Source organism: Cupressus sempervirens, chromosome 9, assembly GCF_028749045.1.
Source record: "Cupressus sempervirens isolate cs-2001-9-10 chromosome 9, ASM2874904v1, whole genome shotgun sequence".
Taxonomy (NCBI): Eukaryota; Viridiplantae; Streptophyta; class Pinopsida; order Cupressales; family Cupressaceae; genus Cupressus; species Cupressus sempervirens.
This window is the reverse complement of record NC_143126.1, coordinates 194,656,498-194,681,156: the sequence shown is the minus strand read 5'-3', so window position 1 is coordinate 194,681,156 and position 24,659 is coordinate 194,656,498.

The window sequence follows — 24,659 nt, the reverse complement described above, 5'->3', positions numbered from 1 at the left end:
ACTTGTCTCTCAAGTACTCATGTGCATCCTTAGGTAATACCTTAGTAAATATGATAGTTATTTGTTCTTTTTTGTTCACATATTCAAGCTTCACTTCTTTGTCTTGTACCAATTCTCTCAAGTAATGATACTTTATCTCATGTCTTAATATGCATCACAAAATTCTTTGAAATATTTATAGCACTTATATTGTCACTATAGGCTCAGTAGTCTCTTCCTTCATACATTTCAACAATTGCTTGATCCAAACATTGTTAGAACAATTTACTACTACAACAACATATTTAGCTTTTTTTGTGTACTAAGAAATGTGCTTATGCTTCTTGCTTGTCCAGGAAATGCGTCTCTTTCCAAGAAAGAAAGTGCCTCCACTAGTTCTTTTTATGTCATCACTATTTCTGGCTCAATCTACATTAGTATACACCTTCAACTCAAATTTATCATTATTCTTATACCATAGGCCATAATCCTTTATTCCTTTTAGATATCTCAATATCCTTTCACAACCATCATGTGATTCTCTTTAGGATTAGCATACAATCTTGCAACTATTCCAACTACTAATACAATGTCAGGTCTGCTATGAACTACAAACTACAACTTTCCAATCATTGAACCGTTAATGTCTAGTTCACCTCTTTAGAATCATCATTCTTTGAAAGTTTATGTCTAGTAGCCATAGGAGTTCCAACTAGTCTTGAGTCTTCCAAACCAAAAGTTTTCAATATCTCTTAATATATGTTGATTGTGTTACGTAGATATCTTTCTTCATCTAATATACTTGTGAGTCAACAAAAAAATTGATCTCTCCAAACATAGACATTTCAAACTCTTTATTCATTTCATCAACAAATGATTTACGTAATTCATATTTTCCTCCAAACCTTATATCATTTACACAAATTTTAGCCAACAATATCTTTCTCTCAAATTCATTCTTCAAATACATATTGCTATTGTTATTTTTCTTTGCAAAACCAATTTTCACCAAGTATGCATGTAATTACTCATACCATGCTCTAGCATATTTTTTCAAACCATACAAAGCTTTATGAAATTTTCATACCATGTTTTTCTTGCTAGGCTCAACAAAACCTTTAGGTTTCTCAATGTAGACTTCTTCAAGTATACCATTTAGAAATACAACCTTCACATCCATTTGATAAACTTTGAAACCTTTGTAAGTAGCACATGAAATCAAAGTCCTTACTCCTTCCAATCTTGCAATTGGAAACAAAGTTTTTCCATAGTCAATTCCTTCTTCTTTTGCATATCCATTACAAATTAGACTTGCCTTGTTCCATGTGACTTCATCTTTCTCATTCAACTTGTTCTTGAATACCCACTTTGTTCCAATCACATTATTGTCCTTTGGTTTGGGTACTAGAGTCCATGTCTTGTTCTTTTCAATTTTCTCAATCTCTTCATTCATGAATACAATCCAATCTTCCTTCTCATGTGCATCTTTTACTCTTCTAGTCTCATCCTCTTATAATAATCACGTATAACTCCCCAGTCTTTTCTTGTCATAACTCGTAAATATTTATGTTCAATGATTGATCTAGTGCATGATTTCTTCTCACATGCTTTTCTAGGGAATGTTCTTTTCTTCTTTGTTGATGATGTTCTAGGTTCACCTAGCTCAACTTGTTCAATCACTTCATGTTATTTCTTGCATTCCACCTCATTCTTCTCAAAAAAATCATCAAATCTAACATTTTCACTTTCCACAACTTTGTTAGTGTTAAAATTTAAATATTTGTATGCCACACTCTTTGTGGAAAATCCTAGGAATATACCTTCATCACTTTTAACATTAAGCTTTTCATTCCTTGAATCTTTTAGAGTATAACATTTGCTTTCAAAAACTTTAAAATGATTTACATTAGGTGCATGTCCATACCATAACTCAAAAGGTTTTTTGTTTGTACCTTTCTTGACTTGTACTTGGTTTAGTGTATAGATTGCAATGCTGATAGTTTCTCTCCAATACTTTGATAAAATATTCTTCTTCATCATTAATGTTCTTGCACAATCCATTATGGATCTATTCCTTTTTTTAGCTATACCATTCTGAGGTGGAGTTATAGGTGCAACCATTTTCTTTTGATTCCTCTACCATTGTAGAATATGTTAAAATCTCCAAATATGAACTCTCCTTTATTTGATCTCAATCACTTAAAACTCCTACCTAATTCTTTCTCCACTCTAACTAAATACCACTTAAACATTATAAAAGCATCAAATTTTTCTTTAAGAAACATTACAGTCATCATTTTAGCAAAGTCATCAAAAAAATAAGATAAAGTACTTATCTCCGCAATAACTTTGCACTCCAATAGGACCACATAAATCAATATAAACTAATTCCAAAATATCATCAGAAGAAAAAGTTTTCCTCTTGAAACTAGACTTGGTCATTGTTCCCAATTGACATTGTTTGCACATCACCTTATCTGGTTTACTTAATCTTGGAAATCCTCTTACTTTTCTTTTCTTGATGATCTCAATCAAATTATCAAAATTTACATGACATAACCTCTTATGTCATAGCCAAACCTCTTCATATTGTAAAAATAAGCATGTATCTTCAGATAGGTCTAGATAGAAAAAAAATTACCTCTTGTTTTCTCTCCACTTCTAATTAGTTCACCAGTAGCATCATAGATCTTTGCCTTCTTGTTTAGAAATTCAACCCTGTAACAATACTTCTTACCTTTACCTTTGTAGTATTTGTTACCTTTGGCATCTCTGTTATCTCTCATGTCTCGATACTAGTTGCCCTTCCTCTCATCCTTATCTTCTTTTTCAAGACACCTTGTAGCTATATAACGAAATTTATTGCATGTGAAATAGATAATAGGAAGTTTATTTTTGTATTTACCTTTTCCTCTAGGTAGCCTCTTAGCTAGTAATAACTCAAGTTCATCAAGTTATTCATCTAAGTCACTGCAATATTCACATGTTTTATTTTCTTATCTTTCCTAGAACCACCAAGAGTCATTTTTTCTTTGAAAGCATTTTCAACATTAGTAAGGGAACAATTAACAAAATTAGCCTAACTCAAAAGCTGTGAATCTACCAACTAGACTATCTAATGTGAGATCATTACCAAGTGTGCATCTCAACTCTTGTATTGTAGACACTCTAATAGCATTAATATGAAGTAAAGTTCTCAGTACCTTGCTAATCATCATCTCCTCAAATATTTAACCTCTTGAACCCCTGATAATTCACAACTTCTTTAATTTGTGCAACATATTGTGTTATATCCTCTCCATTATTCATTCTCATGTCATCAAACTTTCCTCTTAGACTTTTTGGCTCAACTCTCATCACATTTGTATCTCCTCCATTAATCACTGCCAACTTGTCCCATACTTACTTTGCATGCATACAATATTTTGCTTCATAAAATTTAGAATATCTTAGGGAGGATGCATGGTCAATCATGGTGCAGGAGCACGTTTGCGATAGGAAGTTTGGTGGTGACAGGAAGACAACTTGCAATATGACTAAAATGCAGGGTACAAAGCAAATATCAGAAAGTTTTGATTTTAAAATCTAAATTTTGAAATGTTTGTGTGTGTGAGTTTAGAGTTTTATGTTTAAAAATAATGTCCTATGATGTGGTGGCATAAATGGAGGAGTGAAATGATAAACTCTCCAAATATAGCCACTTAGGACCATGTGTGTTTGTTTTAGTGGAAGAATCTAATCATATCCTAAAAAAGGACAGATAGTTGGCAGTAGGAATATTCATAATTTTTGAAATAGTCTCCTATTATTGGATAGGGACGTTTCATATTCCTTATTTAGGGAGTCAGTTTTTAGAGAGGAAGAGAGGCGAAGAAGACAAGTTTTTATTTTTGGGTTGAATTCGGTATGTTTGCAGAAATCAGTCTCAGTGCATTTGTAATATCTCCCAAATTCACTATTGGATTTTGATGAGCTTTGTATATGTTGTTATAGGCCTAATTACGCCCATCTTCACTAGAGCGATTGAAGATTTTTGATCTGGTTCAAAAGTTATTCATGTCTGAGTGCAGGTCTATCTAGAGACAGCAAGAAGCAATATTTTGCAGAAAAATGTACTCTGATGCATGGTCAATATCTCAAGTTTGAACCGTTAGATTTCTCTCAAATTTTTATATGTTGTTTGAAACCTAGTTATTCCAAATCTTAATGGTTGGATTGAGTAAATCTTTTCTGGTTCGAAAGTTATTCATGTCTGAGTGCGGGTCTATCCAGGAGGCAGCAAGAATGTATTTTCTCGACAATTTGTTTTAAAACTTTTGTTTAATGGATTAAGTGGATGGAAAAGTATATAGAATGGATTTAGAGAGTATATTCATTTTTAATGTGTATGAAGAAACTCAATTAATACATTGTGATGTTGGATTTTAGTGTGTGATCCTGAAGGTTGTAGATGCCCCTTGATGCAACTCAGTTGAGTGTCTGATTCCTCCTGAGTTTTCCAAGGTGTGGCTCTGCATCATTTTTGGTATCAGAGCCTTTGTGAAGGTTTCTAGATTGATGAGTTTGAGCCTTTGAAGCAACCCTTTGAGTTGAGTATATCCACGAAAGGTTTCCAAAGTGTAGCTCTACATCATAATGGAAGAAGAAGAAGCAAAAAGACAAAGCTATAGCCAAAGACATTCTATATTCCGAACAAAGTGCAAGTGCAAGAATAAGGTAAGCAAAGTTATAGTTGACAGCGGTTCTTTTGAAAATATAATCTCAGTAGAAATGGTTGAGAAATTGAATCTTCCAAGAGTACCTCATGATTTACCTTACAGAGCTTATGGGTTAGAAGATGAACAATGGATTGATGTCTTTGAAAAGTCATATGTTTCTTTTAATATTGGACCATATTTTGATACCATTGAATGTGATATTATGCCTTTAAAAGATTGTCACTTGATTTTGGGAAGAGCATGGCAATATGATAGGTCAACCATATATCATTGTAGAGAAAACACATATATCGTCAACAAGAAGGGGAAGAAGATGCTTTTATTTCCATTGAAGGATGATACAACATGGAAGGAATCAAGAAGTATAGGTCTTATTGATAGGATAGCATTTCCAATGCATGATGAAGTGAAAGAGGAAGTGAAAGAAGTTTTGGTAGAGGCAAATGAAACTACAGAGAAGGTAGCCATAAAGAGTACAGATGTATGTGAACTTGGTACAAAAATCTCAACAATGATAGATGTAAGTTGTCCTTTGGAAGGGAAAGAACCTCAAGAGCAGAAAGAAGATAAATTGCAGCAAGTAAATGTTGATGAGAAGAATAAAGAGGAAAGTCCTATGGGATTTGAGTGTGATAAAGTTATGGTTGGAACAATAATGTGTCCTTTGAAAATAGAGATGAGTACAATGCTGAAAGGTACTCCTATGAAAGAGAGTTTGGAGGAAAATAATGAAGCCTTCAAAATGCATGATGTAGTGAAATGTCAAGAGCAATGGCATGAGGATGGAGATAAAGATTGTGTAGCAACAAGTTCTAAAGAAGAATCTAATTTATGGAAAGAGTTTACAACCATCATGGGAGAATGGCAAAGCAATGGTGGTAGTATGGAGACTCAGCATGAAGAAGTTTTCAAAGAAGAGGTATCAGATGATGTTATGGACAAAGAAGATGAGGTTGGATATATTTATGACAGGGCAACAAATTATTTTTGGGACATAAATTTCAGAATAAAAATTCAAGTGTATGTAGCAATAATAAAAATTCAGAATGTGATGAAGTTACAAGTGTATGTAGCGGTCATACAAATTCAGAATATGATGAAGTGGATGCATAGTGAGCAGCAAATAATTTTTATCTTACCAATAGAAAACAAACCAAAGGTAAAGATGAAAGAGAAAGAGAAAATTCAAATGATACAAGTTCAAGAAAGGCCAAGTTTTCTAATGGAGGGAAAGTACAAACCAAAAGTCAAGATGAAGGGATACATATGTTTTTCTAATGCTTTATTTTGAAGGTGTTTCCAAGGGACTTGGAAACTTTTGAAATTTGGGAGTATGGTGCAGGAGCACGTCTATGATAGGAAGTTTGGTGGCGACAGGAAGACAACTTGAAATATGACTAAAATGCAGGGTACAAAGCAAATATCAGAAAGTTTTGATTTTAAAATCTAAATTTTGAAATGTTTGTGTGTGTGAGTTTAGAGTTTTATGTTAAAAAATAATGTCCTATGATGTGGTGGCATAAATGGAGGAGTGAAATGATAAACTCTCCAAATATAGCCACTTAGGACCATGTGTGTTTGTTTTAGTGGAAGAATCTAATCATATCCTAAAAAAGGACAGATAGTTGGCAGCAGGAATATTCATAATTTTTGAAACAGTCTCCTATTCTTGGATAGGGACGTTTCATATTCCTTATTTAGGGAGTCAGTTTTTAGAGAGGAAGAGAGGGGAAGAAGACAAGTTTTTATTTTTGGGTTGAATTCGGTATGTTTGCAGAAATTAGTCTCAGTGCGTTTGTAATATCTCCCAAATGCACTGTTGGATTTTGATGAGCTTTGGATATTTTGTTATAGGTCTAATTACACCCATACCAGAGCGATCGAAGAGTTTTGATCTGGTTCAAAAGTTATTCATGTCTGAGTGCAGGTCTATCTAGAGACAGCAAGAAGCAATATTTTGCATAAAAATGTACTCTGATGCGTGGTCAATATCTCAAGTTTGAACCATTACATTTCTCTCAAATTTTTATATGTTTTTTGAAACCTAGTTATGCCAAATCTCAATGGTTGGATTGAGTAAATATTTTCTGGTTTGAAAGTTATTCATGTCTGAGTGCAGGTCTATCCAGGAGGCAGCAAAAATGTATTTTCTGGGCAATTTGTTTTAAAACTTTTGTTTAATGGATTAAGTGGATGGAAAAGTATATAGAATGGATTTAGAGACTATATGCATTTTTAATGTGTATGAAGAAAATCAATTAATACATTGTGATGTTGGATTTTAGTGTGTGATTCTGAAGGTTGTAGATGCCCCTTGATGCAACTCAGTTGAGTGTCTGATTCCTCCTGAGTTTTCCAAGGTGTGGCTCTGCATCAAATCATAATTTGGTTATGCTCCTACTTCTCTTTCATTCTCTCAATAGTCATAGGTCTAGGAAATTCAATGTAATCATTTTCAAGATAGTATAGTGTAGAATCTCTAATACTTGATACATGCAACTTCATCAACCTTTTCCATGTTGAAAATATCTCCTTGCTTAGTTTGGGTATATATTTCTATACATCTTGATCATTATTTTTAACTCCTTCTAAATTTCACACAAGAACCAAGAGCTTTGATTCCAATTCTTAGAATATTTGGATAACTAAGAAGGGGTGAATTATGTAAGGAAACTTGGTAAGAAAGAATATAACTATTTCCACATAACCCATAATAGATCTAAAATAAATATGAAATTAAAATCCACATGCAAGAGAATAGACAACATACCCACAAAATTGTGACACAAGATATACCCTGGAAAACCCTCATTGAGGGAAAAACCCAGCCTCCAAAAGCATCCATCACCATGTATTATTCAGCAAAAATACCATTGCCATACAACCATGGAAGCCTTCATGGCCATAGCCACAACCGAGCAAACTATGTGAACAAGCATGAATCCACACATCCCATGCCATGCTTTCAACCTTCACAAATGCTCCCTTGGCTAACCTGTCAAGCCTTGTCCCACTCGACTCTTGCCTTTCTTTCTCTTTGTCACTCTCTCTACAACAACTACCCTTGTGGCTGCTTATATAGTAGCAAATCCCACAAAACCACCAAGTGGTATTACATAAACCATGTGCTAAAACCATGTGCTACCTAACGCACTGACCCCACATTTAATATTGGGCATTTAATTCTTTTCCCCCAATATTAAATAATTACATCAAATATTATCACAATGTTACAATACAACTCATCAAGAATATTCCATGGGAATCTTTACATGTTGCATGTCCATCTAGGTACAACATTACATAATAATAAAATAACAATATTATGCAATGTGTGCAACACCTATTATCCCAACAAATTATTTATCCCCACTTCCATATGTATAAATAAATCACTTGAAACTTCAACAAAACTTAACCTAGTCATTCATTGATTAAAAATGTTCACTATAATCCAACTTATTCATTCCATTATAGCTCTCTATTATATATGTGTTGACTTGCAAAAACTTATCATAGTTAATAATAAACTTAAACTTTAAAAATAGTAAGTAGCATAAACACATGCAACAAATATCCACATGATATTTGACACCAAAATTTAACATGGAAAATTAATTTACAAAAAACCACCAGTAACATGCTACCACTTTTTCACTCTTATGAAGTGAGTTATGTTAGGAGCCAACCCTATTAAAGGTTACAAAACACATTGTTAGGTATGACCCTGTCAAAGGATTTAATCACCCTATTAGGAGTGGCCTTGGTAGAGGACTTAAGAACATTCCATTAGAATGTCACCTTGATCAAAAGATTTACAAATGAATTTGGATCAACCTTGTTGGAAGGATTTAACTACTACCAAAATAGTTAGAAAGTAACAAAAAAAAATTGATCTGATAACATACAACTCACTTTGCAAGTTCAGATCTTTGTTTGGATCAACTCTGGTTCATTGATTGGACTCCATCATTCTCATCATCTCAGATCTTCTTGGAAAATCTTCAAGCAATCCTTCACATCACAAACTTTTCAACTATGTCCACCATTTGTCTTCTCAAGTTTCTAGTCCAACAAACCTCTAAAACATATCAAACACATCCTTGAATATGTAGCTTTGATCTTTTTCCTCTTAATCACAATTGTAGATCTTAGGGTTTATGATCATATCCAAAACATTAAATGAATATGCCCACCTCTTTATCCTTCTCCTCTTCTCAACACTTTTAGAAACATCTCGTCAAATATTACCCTTTGATTTCTCAACTAATAACTTCCTCACATTAAATAATATAGCTCATCAATCCTTATCATCAACACATTTTTCTTATTCCAAGATTTTAACTATGTCGGCCAAAAATCTTGATTCATTCATAAACTATTCTTCTGTTGTTACTCGATCATCACTATGTGCTTCTTCTCTATGTTTATTGGATTGCTCGATCATTACTGAACTATCTTTCTTGGTCAATAGTATTCAATTCCATCCTTAATGTCACTCGATCATCACTATTTGCTTCTGGTTGATCTTCATTGGATTGCTTAGTCATCATTGAACTATCTTGCCTAGTCATCACTATTCAACATGGTCAATACTTTCACTCAACAATCTCTATCACTTGACCAATATAGGTACTTGGCCAACACTATTATGCTCGACAATGCTTAAGTTCCTTAATCTTTTTCTTTAACTCCTTCAGTGACTGTACAACACTAATACTTAGTCAAACTTATCATTATGAATTGTTTCAACTCTGAGCTTCATCAAACTATCACCTTCACTCTGTTGATTAAATAATAAATTATCTTTTCAACTACCAAATTATCAAGTGCCCATTGTAATTCCATCTTACTTATATAGCTAAAATCAACCTTCCACTAGGTCATCTCATGATCTTTTCTTTTCAAATGCTCTTCATAAATCAAATGATATGGCATTCTACACTATAGTGAATTTCTCTCCAATAGGTTTGACACTTTAGTAAACAATAGGTTTGACATAAATGACAATATAAAATTGATCCAATCAGGATCTCAAAAATTGTAGCTCCAATATTAACCTCTCACATTCTCTCATAAACTCCTAACCTCTCTTTCTCTAACTTGCAATCCTTAACCTCTCTCTCTCTCTCTCTCTCTCTCTCTCTCTCTCTCTCTCTCTCTCTCTCTCTCTCTCTCTCTCTCTCTCACACACACACACACACACACAAGAAAAAAGACATACACACTCACTTAATCACTCATTCACATAATAACTCCTACTATCTCTCTGTCTCTTACTCTCCTAACCTCTCTCATTATCTCGCTAAATCCTAACATATCTCCATCTAACTTTTAATCCTTTAACTTCCCACTCTCTCTCTAACTAACCCCTAAGCTCCCCCTCTCATACACACACAGATGCACTAATACTGAATCTCTCTCACTTACTATCTCTTGCTAATTACTAACCTCTCTCATTATTTCACTAAATCCTAACCTCTCTCTCCCTCTCTTATCCAAATAGAGAAGTTAAGGGTTACAAGTTAGAGAAAGAGAGAGGTTATTAGTCTGAAAGAGAATGAGAGAGGTTAGGAGTTATTCAGATAGAGCTTATGAGTTAGTAAGAGATTGAGAGAGGTTAGGAGTTAGTAAGAAAGAGAGATTAAGAGATCTTTTTAATTTTTAATTTTTTTTAAAAAAAAATTGTGTGTGTGTGTGTGTGAGAGAGAGAGGAGGAAGGGGATTAGGGATTACTTAAAGAGAGATAGAGATGAGAGAGAGAAAGAGTAAAAAATATGCTAGCATTTGTGTTTACCTATTGGTTGCATATTTTGGAAATAATGACTACCTATCTATTTTAGATCACTCTTAATTCAAATGGATGTAAAATAAAATTTTGATATTCTAGGATTAGTTTATCTATATTGTATTGTAGATATCTTCAATATCTTTCACACACATTTTGAATGGAGTCAATCAGACTTTGAATGTAAAAGTTATGATCTCTAGAGTAGACCCCACTTTTATTTCCTCAAAACTTGATTGGTGTTTGAATGTAATTTTTTCTTTTCATAACCTTGACTGAGTGATTTGAATTTTAGAACCTAATCAGGTTATGGCTTGGTAATAGCCTAGGGATATGATCCAAAGGCTTGGGAGACCATTTTTTGTCCTTTTTTTCCTTTAGACATTTTTCATCTTCTGAGATGAATTCTTGTCTTTGCCTTCGTTAGGTTTTCTAATGATGAAGTAAAAACTCTATAATTGCCATCATAATCTTACACATCTTCTTATCTTTCTAACCATATAAGATTTTCTATTTATGGACAACATTAACATTGTAAACTTTAATTATTTTCACCAATGTTTTGCCAGTCCTCAAAGACAAATGCCCTCCCTTTTTTTAATAACTTCTGACATACTTAACCAAACTCAAAATAAATTCCATATTATTGTTCTACACTTGATTCTATAAATTTTTAAAATATTTATTTATTTATTATTATTATGATGCAATTTATGCCAAACACACAAATATGTACCAAAATTTTAGGATGTAGTCACTTCAATAATTCATGGAAAAAAAATACTTACTAGAAAATTACAAAAAATATATACAACTTCTAGATATCACTTTGCAAGATTTTCCAACAAACTTGCAAATGGTTTGAAATAATTCCCTCCTCTGCATAGGCTCTAGTTCCTTTTTTTCTTATCATAGTTCTTCTAGACATGAAAGACTCTCCCATCTCATGTTCAATTTCTCTTTCAACAAGTTCATCCTTCTTCACTTGTTCCTCATCTGCCACTAGGTTCTATTTTCCCTTAGATCCACCTAAACATTAGAAATTACTATGAGAAATACTCCCACATGTGAAACAAGTGCCTTTGAATTCCCCATTTCTTCTACTCTTTCTTTGAATATTTTGATCAGGCTCATCTTTAATTACCAATATATCCTATCTTTGTCAATTGATTTATCCCTAACCCTAGGGGTAAATTGTTTTCTCCTTAACTTATATTCTACCTTCATAGAATAGTGATAATAATCCAGGAGCATCCCAGGGTAGTTGAATATCCTTTATGATTAAGGGATTTTGGTGGGGTTGAGTGGACCTACTTGGGTCTTGGGTAGTTAATTTTGATGTATTTAATAATTATTGTAAGCCTTTAAAGGCATTTGGTATTTAATTTTTGTTGAAGGTTGACTTGTGGCTCTTCAGGTATTTAATGTTAGGTTTATTTAGTTTTTAGCAATTTGGGCTGACTTGTGGCTTAGATTGGTATAAGTATGGTTGTGGTGAAGTCTTTAGTCATAATTCATTTAGAGGAGGAGGAGTGAATGTGGAGACTAGCTGAAGAGCGAGTTTTTCTTGAGTCTGTACATAGAGAGCTAAATGTGAGGCAATTTATAGTAGGATTGTGATTATTTATCCATCTTGGAGAAGAGGAGGTGGTAGAGCAGCAAATTTTGAGAAGGCTAGTAGCTGAGGTTTGGAAAACAAGGAGATTGATTGGTGGGCTTGTGAGTACCAGTTAGATCTTCCTTGAGGTTTCTACTAGAGTGTGGATCTAGACTAGCTAGGGTTTGGATTGGATCTTGAGGGATCTTGCTGAACTATTACTTGCTTTGTATTTGGCCATAATCGAGAAGGCCTTAAAGCTTGACACATTGCATGTAATCAGTTATATCTATGAATAAATTATTGTGACTTGGATTCAAATCTTGCATTGTTGTTTATCTTGCATTGTGTGGTTCTTGCTGGGGGCTAGGACATCTCCTTTGGGGATTCTCCTACCTTGTGCTACATCAAGTGGTATCAAAGCAAAGGTTATTCCTAAGCATGTAGATAGATCACCCAAGTTGAGGTAGTTTACACTAGGACCTTGGGAGGACATGTAGATGGATCTATGGTTACGAGGATGGAAGGTTGATCTTGTTCGGGAAGATCAATCTATTAGTAATTTTTTGTAGAGGGTTTGCAAAGATCTTGGAAGATGGCTCTAAGAGGATTGGATCCTAGGATGATTACGAATCTCCATGATATAGTCAAGAGGAGGATTAATGAGACAATAGCTTGGGTGGATGTTGTTGTGGATGTTGTTTTTTCTAAAAGAGTTGAGAAACAAAAGAAGAAAGTTGTATGCTATTGGAGTTAGAGTCTACCAATCCAAAAGAGAGTTATCTAGCTAGTTAGAAGACTTGTTCAAGAAATAAGATGGCATAGCAAGGTTGATGTGGAAGAGTTTGGTTTTGTTGATTAGTTTTTGGATTCTAATATAGAACTTGCAGAGCAACTTGAGGCTTTTGTTGAGGATATTCCCAACCTTGTTGATGCTAGGATGGAGATTGGTTTTCATGATCAGTTGGTTGAGTCTGACATGGAGATTGTAGAGCACTTGATTGTGGATGATTTTGTTGTTGTTAGTGGTGACTTGTATGTTGCAGAGCATCTTGTTTTGAGCAATGAAATGGTTGGTGTTGAGAGTTTGGCATATGTTGTTGATGGAGATCTACATATTACTATTGTATGGAGTTTGATTTTGTTGGTGTGGATTCACTAGTTACTAATGTGAATGAGGTTTTGTTGATGAAGCATTATGTTTAGTTTGTTCCTAGAAGTGAGCATGCTGATTGGATGGTTGAGATTATGGTTTTTGACAAAGTAATGTAGATGTGGATGATTCATGTGTTGGTTTTCTTGTCCTTGTTGGAGTGAAAGCCTTTGGTGAAGATGAAGACGGTTGTGGATTTTTCCTTGGGCATCAAAGTGTGGGATACACTTTTCTTTTCGCACCTGGGGAGTCTAATGGAGGAGCATCCCAGAGTAGTTGGCTATATTGTATGAGTAAGGGATTTTGGTGGGGTGGAGCGGACCTACTTGGGTCTTGGGTAGTTAATTTTGATGTATTTAATAATTATTGTAAGCCTTTAAAGGCATTTGGTATTTAATTTTTGTTGGAGGCTGACTTGTGGCTCTTCAAGTATTTAATGTTAGGTTTATTTAATTTTTAGCATTTTGGACCGACTTGTAGCTTAGAGTGGTATAAGTAGGGGTTGTGGTGAAGTCTTTAGTCATTATTCATTTATTAGGAGGAGAAGTAAGTGTGGAGACTAGCTGAAGAACAAGTTTTTCTTGAGTATGTGGACAGAGTGCCAAATGTGAGGTAGTTTATAACAAGATTGTGATTATTCATCCATCTTGGAGAAGAGGAGGTGGTAGTGGAGGGAATTTTGAGAAGGCTAGAAACTAAGGCTTGGAAAAGAAGGAGATTTCTTAGTGGGCTTGCGAGTACCAGTTGGATCTTCCTTGAGGTTTCTACTAGAGTGTGGATCTAGACTAGCTAAGATTTGTATTGGATCTTGAGGGATCTTGCAGAGCTATTACTTGCTTTGTATTTGGCCATAATTGGGAAGGCCTTATAGCCTGACACATTGCATGCAATCAGTTATATCTTTGAATAAATTATCGTGACTTGGCTGCAAATCTTGCATTGTTGTTTATCTTTTGTTGTGTGGTTATTTGTTAGGGGCTAGGACATCTCCTTTGGTGATTCTCCTACCTTGTGCTGCATCAGATAAGTATCTTAAATTTATCTTTTCCTCAACATACTTAACTCATCCAACATGTTAAGTCTTAGACCATTGATGTATTTAGCCACCTTCTCCTTGGATGAATCTTGATGCCCCAACTTGATTGTCATTTTGAAGAACATTTAGGTATAGTCTTTCATTGTCATATCTTTCTTCTTTAGATTTGTTAACTTATTAAACAAGTCAAGTTCATAATATTTTGGTATAAACTTAGCTTTAAGTCTAGAAACTATAACCCTACATCTAGTTATTTCCAGTTTACCTTTATCCTTTCTATCTTTTGTAATTATTTCCACCATACAAAAAACATGACCCTTTGTTAGTGAATAGATTATCCTATGAAGAAATAAATACAAATTAACTTTAAATGCCCAAATAGGAAGATTGAATTAGCACTAACAATTGGATAGGTTATCATTGGATTGATAACCTTCCTCTAAATTTTATTGGGTATAGCTCCCTATACATGATATACAATGAATCAACTATGCTACAATTGGTAATGCTTTTAACCTAAAAGCAAGAAAGGTTGATAAACATCCACTCGTAAACATGAAATAGATGCGAAAATATTAACTAACTGAAAGAAATCAGCAAATAACACAAAGTTTATGTGCCAAAATGCTGCATTACAAAGCAAAAAAAATCAAAGAAGTAATTTTCATCCTCCTGAGAAAATGAAGAACCAAAGCTTCAAAGATATCTTGATATTGAAATGTATTCAGAAAATAGCAACATCATATGCACTTAAAAAAAATTGAAAGTTACACAAAGATAAAAATCAGTGGAAAAAAAACTACCCAAACTCAAGGTTTTAGTTTGCAGTTATCTCTCAAATCTCCCTTCTCTAAGATGTAAAAGAATATACAGATCTTTTACACACTACATTAGAATTACCATCTAGAAGAAAATGAAACTCTCCTCCCATACATTACATTTCAAAATCTAAATCTCCCCTTTATAACTAACACAAAGTCTAGAAAATAAAACTCTGCTCTTCTGCAACACCACAATCTACTATCTCTCTCAAGAGAACTGGAAAAATCTAGAAAAACTCTCCCCTCCCTACTATAGCACATAGTCTGGAGTCTTTGGAAGAAAAAGTGGAACCCCTTCTATGTCTCTCTGATTACAATAAATAGCATTCTTGCTAATTTTTTATTTTGTAACCGATTCTTGAAAGTATTAGCCATTTAAATTATCTTATATCTCTCCCTTTCCTCTAATGACTTTATCTCTTACTTAATCTCCAAATACTTTATAACTTTTTAAAATGAAAAACTTGGAAATATAACTCTCCAATGTCCCAAACAATCTAATTAAATTGGGATAGGTGGCACTTTGCTGGAGATGAAGTGTTGACAACATTTGTTACTGTCATTGACATTTTTGACAATTTTGCACTCAGAAACCCATAACTTTTGATCCATTATGAATCTGGACAATCCATTTGAAGAGGATCTATAGAACTAGTTTTTACAACATATATCCAAAATTTAGTTCAATCCAACAGTTGGATTGTGAGATACGACCCCCGCAAAATGACTATTTTACCGTGCTCTGCATTTGTGATTGTTCTGGGTAATTTTGATAGACCCGCACACAGTCATTCATATCTTGCAAACTAAACATAATTTGGAAGATCGCTCTGGTGAGGATGTAGGCAACCAAGAAATTCCCAACATAATTCATCTTTGGAAAGATCCAATGGTGGAGTTGGAAGTTATGGCCCCTGAAATAGGATCTATTTTTTTGGCATCATTTTCTGGGTGTCATGGATCATTTTGGCAGTGCCTCATTAAAACATGTGTATCTTTCTAGCCGTCAAGAATATTTTCAAACCACTTGGAGGAGGTTTAGATAACTAGTTTTCTTCAAACATATCTAAAAATCGGATTGATCCAATAGTTAACATTGGGAATTATAGCCCCCACACTGATACTAATATTCTGGTTTCCGGCAAATTCGTGGTCATGGAAATTACAGCAGCTTCTTCCAACAATATTTGCAAATGCATGACTTCCACCTCCAAAGCCTTAGTTAATCCTTCAAACAACATACATATGGACTTCCATGTCCCCAAGTAACTAAGCATGGTTTGGATCCAATAAAGATTCATGGAGTTGCTATCATTGTTAACCTCGCATGACATCTTCTCTCAAATGTAGAAATCTCCATCTCTACAAATAGCATTTGTTGGTGATTTATATTCACAGCCATGTGCTTCCATATGAATAAACCTCAGCAATGAGAATGAGCTAACTCATCCTTTGTTTGTTATGCCCTAGAATCCTCATGTGGGGGGCCACAGATAGTCATTTGAATCTTGATTTAAGACTTCCACATATCACCCAATAAATTTCTTGTTTTCAATTGTGGATGCTTAGCGAGCATCAACCATTCGATGATGTGCACATTTCACATTTACCATTTTATGGATTAGAAGTTTGAACTCTCAAAGTTTCTAATACTGCTAGGCTAAATTTATCAATATGTGACCCCTATTCTGAACCAAACAGTCATATAGAACTCGTATGAGCCAATCATAGCAATCATACTAAAGATGACCATTGAAGTGCCATGAAACTGAAAGTGCCTCTGATCTACATGACTAACCACCATTACAAGCTTTATGTGTTATAGAGGTTGGCCACATGTTTTTCTAGAATTAGTCCAAGCAACATGAACTCAAAATTAGAGATGTTATCCCTGAATCCTCGAGCATTTGAATTAGCATGTTGTGACCTTTGAATTAAATTTGAAACTTGAATTTGGAATGAAATCACCAAAGGTCTCACAATATTGGACTTTTTGAACTGAACCAGATCTCCACAATCTTGATTTGCACTTGCGCACTTTCTTCAAACTATTGAACTGACAAAATCTGAACCCAAATTATGAACTAAGATTGAATTTGGGTATTAAATTGAACATGGATTCTAAACTTTTCAGAATTGACAAATCTACATTTCGAACCACTTTAAACCATCGAACCACTTTGAACTACTTTGAACCTTAGTTAAAAAAGGTTTGAAATCATAAATTGAAAATTTTAAAAACTAGGTCATATTGGGTACCAACATGGGCTCTAACTGTGGGACTTTTTTTGACGCAAAAATAGAGAACTCCAACAATCTCTGGAAAAGGACAAGTGCCTTATCCACTGGGCAAATAAAGTCACCAAGAAGAGAAAATGGAGAGCTGCTTGTAGAGAGAGCGGAGGGGAGCAGGGCAAAGCCAACTAACCAAAACACCTAAACTACCAGCAAGTACGAAGCTTGCAAATTATTCAAACTAACACTACACACACCAAAAGAATATTTACAAGATATATAAAAAGGTAGGAAGGAAACCTACCACGAGGAACAAAAAAGAGAAAAGGTCATGTGAATCCATTTACCGGTTGGGAGAAGTAGGAGCCTTTCTACATCAGCAAACCATGCCTCATTGGAGTAGCTTCAAACCATTGCTTATTAACGATCTCTTCAATGCCAAACCTCAAATTTAAATCACACATGCATATGCTGATCCAACACTCTTTTTTGAACAACCATAACTCATCATAACACTCTTCTTCATTTGAAAATTGATCTTTCACATCCATAGGGTCAAATTCCATTTCAAGCTGAAAAAAACAAAATGAAGAAACCTCACCAAGAGATGATGTACAATACTCAGAAATGTTGTCATCAAGATTCAATTCTTGCACATGGTCCTTAATGTCATGGTCAACTTGTAGCCATAGAGATGCCTCATCTAACATGGGATCAACCCTTGAGTATATGTTTTCTTCATCTCTTTCAAGAACCAAACTGTCATCAAACATGCCATAAATTCCATCTTTTTCCTTTTCCAAAGTTTCATTACATGTTTTAGCATTACTCCCAAAATCCAAATCAGCAAAACCATGTATAGATGAATGCAAAGAAAAATTATCAATGGACGTTTCATTCTCAATCTGAGTTGAACAAATACCTGAGTCATCATTAAAGGAATGATCTGGCTTGAGTGATGATAAGAATGTGTCTATAATTTCTTCTTCCTCATTGAAAATGGTTTTCTTCAACACATCAGTTGAGTAATCACTAGGTTAGAAGTCAACTTCATACCTCTTTTCTTCAAGAAGAAAATCAGCAAAAATATCTTCTTCCAAAGGCATCTTTACCCCATCTTTACAAAGAATTGGATCGTCATCAAATGGGCTAACTTGAGAGAGGTCTTCTAGCTGAAGAAATAATAAAAACTCACTTATGATTCTCTCTTCTTGATCAAGGAATGTACCTTTCCATGTTTCAACATGGCTATCTATAGCCTGAGTGATGATTTCAACACATCTTTCTTCAATCTAATTTTTAGCATGAGAAGAAAACTTTTCATTACAATTTTCACCTTCAAACTAATCATGTCTTCCTATGAGCTAATTTTGAATTTTCAAGCATGAGGAATCATTTTCATTATCGATGAAAGTGTAAGATTCAATCTTAGACTATAGGTTATTCTGAAATTTTTCACCAAGAAGACTCTTTAAAGAAAGATGATCAATATCATTTTCACCCATTTCATCAAAAGTGAAAGATTGAAATTTCGGTAGCAAGTTGTCTAATTTTTCATAATTAGAAGATTCTGAAACAAGATGACCATTATCACTCTCAAAATTGGAACTTTCTAAAGCTGGAGGAGAGAAAGATTTAGAGGCACCATCATCAAAATCAACATTATCAATAATATATACTGGTACATTATTTCCAAAGTGAAAAGATCCCAGAATAAGATCTTTTTCAGCATTCATATACAAAGAATCACTATTCTCATAATCATTCATGGCTTTTAAAGATTCATTTTCTACTGAGACACTACTGGAAAGCATTTCAATTGAATCTTTAAGAAAAAAATGGTCATCATGATCTTCAATTGGAAAAATTTCTACATGAGGTGAAGAGGGATCTTGAGGCAAGATTTCATTATTAGTGCTTACCATTTCTCCATTATTGTCACATATATTCTCGTCCATTGAAACTGGATTAGCATGACGCTAGAGTAACTCTGGTTGTACTTCTTGGTCATTCATGACAAGGTGATTGAAGTACATGGGTGAAACTAAGATAACTAGAGCTTCATCATCATCCACCTCCAAATGTTTCTTTAATTGAGCCACTTTCTCCTCAAGCTCTTATAAGTCTTTCAACTTGTGAAATCTTGTGGAGAGACTTTTCCATATCAGCCAAGGCAAGGCATCATCTTCAAAGCTAATATTATTCCAGATACCCTGAGAAATACTTTCTTTAAAGTTGTCCACAAATTCACGTAACACTTTATCATCAATTTGATAAAGTTCCAGGAGAGAAGGGTCTGACCTCAATCTTCTCATGATTGTTGTAGTCGGCATGATCATTGTAATAGAGTCACCAATCTCCTACACATAGAGATAATCATAAAACTGAGGAAACAAATATTGGGCACTTAAATCTTTGCTTCAAATATGTCCCCAGTAGAGTCACAAAAAATCTATTAGTGTACAAATTATCCTCTGAAGAAATGAATACAAATTAACTCTAAATGCCTAGATAGGAAGATTGAATGAGCACTAACAGTTGGATAGGTTATCATTGGATTGATAACCTTCCTCTAAATTTTACTGGGTACAGCTCCCCATACATGATATACAATAAATCAACTATGCTACAATTGGTAATGCTTTTAACCTGAAAGCAAGAAAGGTTTACAGACATCCACTCATAAACACGAAATAGATGCGAAAAGATTAACTAACTGAAAGAAATCAACAAATAACACAAAGTTCATTTGCCAAAATGTTGCATTACAAAGTGAATGAAATCAAAGAAGTAATTTCCATCCTCCTAAGAAAATGAAGAACCAAAGCTTCAAAGATATCTTGATATCGAAATGTATTCAGAAAACAACAACATCAGATGCACTTAAAGAAAACTGAAAGTTACACAAAGATAACAATCAATGGAAAGAAAACTACCCAAACTCAATGCTTTAGTTTGCAGTTATCTCTCAAATCTCCCTTCTCTAAGATGTAAAAGAATTTATAGATCTTATTACACACTGCATTAGAATTACCATCTAGAAGAAAATGAAACTCCCCTCCCATACATTACAATTCAAAATCTAAATCTCCCCTTTATAACTAACACAAAGTCTAGAAAATAAAACTCTGCTCTTCTGCAACACCACAATTTGTTGTCTCTCTCAAGAGAACTGAAAAAATCTGGAAAAACTCTCCCCTTCCTACTATAGCACATAGTTTGCAGTCTCTGGAAGAAAAAGTGGAACCCCTTTTATGTCTCTCTAATTAATATAAATAACATTCTTGCTGATTTTTTGTTATGTAACCAATTCTTGAAAATATTAGCCATTTAAATTATCTTATATCTCTCCCTTTCCTCCGATGAATTTATCTCTTACTTAATCTCCACATACTTTATAAATTTTTAAAATGAACTAGGAAATATAACTCTCCAAAGTCCCAAAATATCTAATTAAATTGGGATAGGTGGCACTTTATTGGAGATGAAGTGTTGACAACATTTGTTACTGTCATTGACATTTTTGACAATGCTACACTCAGAAACCCATAACTTTTGATCCATTATGAATGTGGACAATCTGTTTGAAGAGGATCTCTAGAACTAGTTTTTACAACATATATCCAAAATTTAGGTCAATCCAACAATTGGATTGTGAGATACAACCCCCGCAACATGATTGTTTTGCTATGTTCTACATTTTGTGATTGTTCTGGGTAATTTTGATAGACTTGCACACAATCATCCATATCTTGCAAACTATACATAATTTGGAAGATTTCTCTAGTGAGGATTTAGGGAACTAGGATATGCCTAACATATTTCAAATTTGGATAGATCCAATGGCGGAGTTGGGAGTTATGGCCCCAAAATAGGATCTATTTTTTCTAGCATCATTTTTTGGGTGTTGTGGATCATTTTGACAATGTTGCATTAAAACATGTGTAACTTTCTATCCATCAGTAATAGTTTCAAACCACTTGAAGGAGGTTTAGATAGCTAGTTTTCTTCAAACATATCTAAAAATGGGATTGATCCAACTATTAGATTGGGATTTATTCCCCCCGCACTGAGACTAATATTCTGGCTTCCTGCAAATTCATAGTCATAGAAATTACAACAGCTTTTCCTACAATATTCGAAAATGCATGACTTCCACCTCCAAAGCCTTAGTCAATCCATCAAACAAAATAGATATGGACTTCCATGTCCCCAAGTAATTGACATGGTTTGAATCTAATGAAGATTCATGGAGCTGCTATCATTGTCAGCCTCACATGACATTTTCTCTCAAATATAGAAATCTCCATCTCTACAAATAACATTCGTTAGTGATTTATTCATAGACACATGCTTTCATATGAATAAACCTCAGAAATGAGAATGAGTTGACTCATCCTTTGTTTGTTATGCCCTAGAATCCTCATGTGGGTGTGGGGGGGGGCACAGATAGTCATTTGAATCTTGATTTAAGACTTCCACATATCACTTGATAAATCTCTTGTTTTCAATTGGAGATGATCAGCGAGTATCAACCATTCAATGATGTGCACATTTCACATTTACCATTTTATGGATCAGAGGTTTGAACTTTCAAAGTTTCTAATACTGCTCGGCTTAATTTATCAATATGTGACCCCATTCTAAACCAAAAAGTCATCTAGAACTTGTATGAGCCAATCATACCAATCATACTAAAGATGTGCCTCTGATCTACACGACTGATCGCCATTACAAGCTTTATGTGTTATAGAGGTTGGCCACATGTTTTTCTAGAATTAGTCCGAGCAACATGAACTCAAAATTAGAGATGTTATCCCTGAATCCTCGAGCATCCGAATCAACATGTTGTGACCTTTGAATGAAATTTGAAACTTGAATGTGGAATGAAATCACCAGAGGTCTCGTAATATTGGACTTTTTGAATTGGACCAAATCTCCACAATCTTGATCTACACTTACGCACTTTCTTCAAATTGTTGAACCGATAGAATCTAAACCCGAATTACGAACTAAGATTGAATTTGGGTATTAAACTGAACATGGATTCTAAATTTTTTTGAATTGACAAATCTACATTTTGAATCGCTTCGAACCATCGAACCACTTCAAACTGCTTTGAACCTTAGTTAAAAGAGGTTTGAAACCATAAATTGGAATTTTTAAAAACTAGGTCATATTGGGTACCAACACCCTTCAACTTAGTTTGTGCTAACCTAACTCTTTGTAGATCCTTAACATCTTCAAGCTCAAAGTAATCCTCTAGTTCAGTAATCTAATCTATCAATTCTTCTAGATGTAAGGAACTAGAAAATCGTGCAACATCAATTCTGTGAATCTTACCCACTTATCCCATAACCCTCAATAATCTTTCCTCTTTGGTAGGAATATCAACTTCAACTATCTCAAGATCTTATATCTCTCATCTTCAGTCTTAAGGTCTCTCCTAGCCCTAGGTAAAGCATTTTGAATCTCAATCTTGATCTCATTTATGAAATCCTACATCATCTTCTCTACTCTTTGAGGATTCATTCTTCTAGGAACCATGTTTACCAAGATGTCTATCTTCATGTCCAACATTATCACAAGATTTGATATTCCTAATCCAATATGATAATATATTGACCCAGACAATCTATCTCAAGCAATTTGGTATGCTCCATAGCTAAAAAACCTTATCAAATTGACCAACTAACCAATTCTTCTTATGCAACTACCAAAAGTATAGGTCAAATCCAATCATCAACAACCCCACAACTAGGAAGATGCGAAAAAAGGATGATGTTCTAATTTTGTTGTAGTAGAACACAACTATCATGTAAATTGATGGGGTAGTCATGATAAGTGCTTAAAGTATCTTCAATCAAAACAACTAAATTGTAGATAAGGCATTCTACAAAATTAGAGATATAATGTAGACATGATATACAATTATGAATGTTCACAAGTGTTCTTATAAGCATATGGATGATCAATATTCTTTACTATTTAGAGATATATCCAAATCACTTTGAGAAGGTTCTAACTATTCTTTTGTTTCAATGTATATAAGTCACTTTTATAGGAACAAATGTCAAATATTAATAAAAGAATATACTAGTTTTTCTATTTGTACATCACCATGCCCTTGTACTATGACCATTGAGAACCCAAAAGAAACTTGGTTGTTTGATGTAAAATAAGTTCATAAATAATATAATTAGTCCTTGTTTGTTATAAAGAAGCAATAACGAAGATGAAATGACTCAACTTGTGTTGATCTACCGTGATTGATTGGACAAGTACTATACAATTTTCATAAGATGTGGGGTTCGGGGCATTAGACCAATTTTTATTTTTGGTTAACTCATCAAGTATTCTTGAGTTGTTTCATTTACCATTTCCAAGGTTGACTCACCAAGCATGTTTAGGGTCAACTTGTTAAGCCAACATAAGTCATGTAATATTGGCTTAGGGTTAGGGTTTTCTAAAGTGAATATATAGCTTCTTGTTGTGGTATCAAGTTGTAAGGGAGATTGAAGTTTATAGTGGGTTAAAGTTGTTGGATGATAATATTGGACTCTTTGTTGTGCAGACGTTGTAATGCCCCGCCAAGGGATCCAAAGAATTTCACTAAGTTTACCAAACAAATTTTTTTTTTAAAACATGAAAGATAAACCATTCATAACATTAACATGATAGCGGAAGCAATAGTAACATCCATATGAAAATAACATAACATAACAAATTACATTCTTTAAAGATCCCTTAATGTTGAATTACATCTAAACTAACTATTCATCTAACATTACATCCTTAACAATGAAATAACAAAGATACATCCAATGTTCTTAAACCATATACAAGTGTACATTTGTAATTACTTTAAATTGCTCAATCATCCACTGTACATGTTACAAGGTATGAAAAAGCTTTAAAAGAATAAACATCCATGTAAATAAAGTACATCATCATCCATTATTAATCCATGATGCAATAACATAATGAGACCATAAATCATACATGATACATCATCATAGAAGATGTAAACATCCATCATAAAAGATAACCATATATCGCAAACATAAATAACTAAGTGCACAGTTCCTCCCAACCGTAAATAGCATCATTAGACCATCATGGATCCTAGCCATCCCTCCGTGCGTAACATTCCAAAGCACCGAAGAGATCATCGGTATTATCATAGTAGGAATGTCACTCCTAAAACATCCTACTAACATGAAAAGTAAAGCATAAGATATCATCATCTAACATATGCAAATCATCAATGTAAGAAACATACCAATAAATACATCCATCATAGGGTATATCATCTACCATAATGATCCAAGA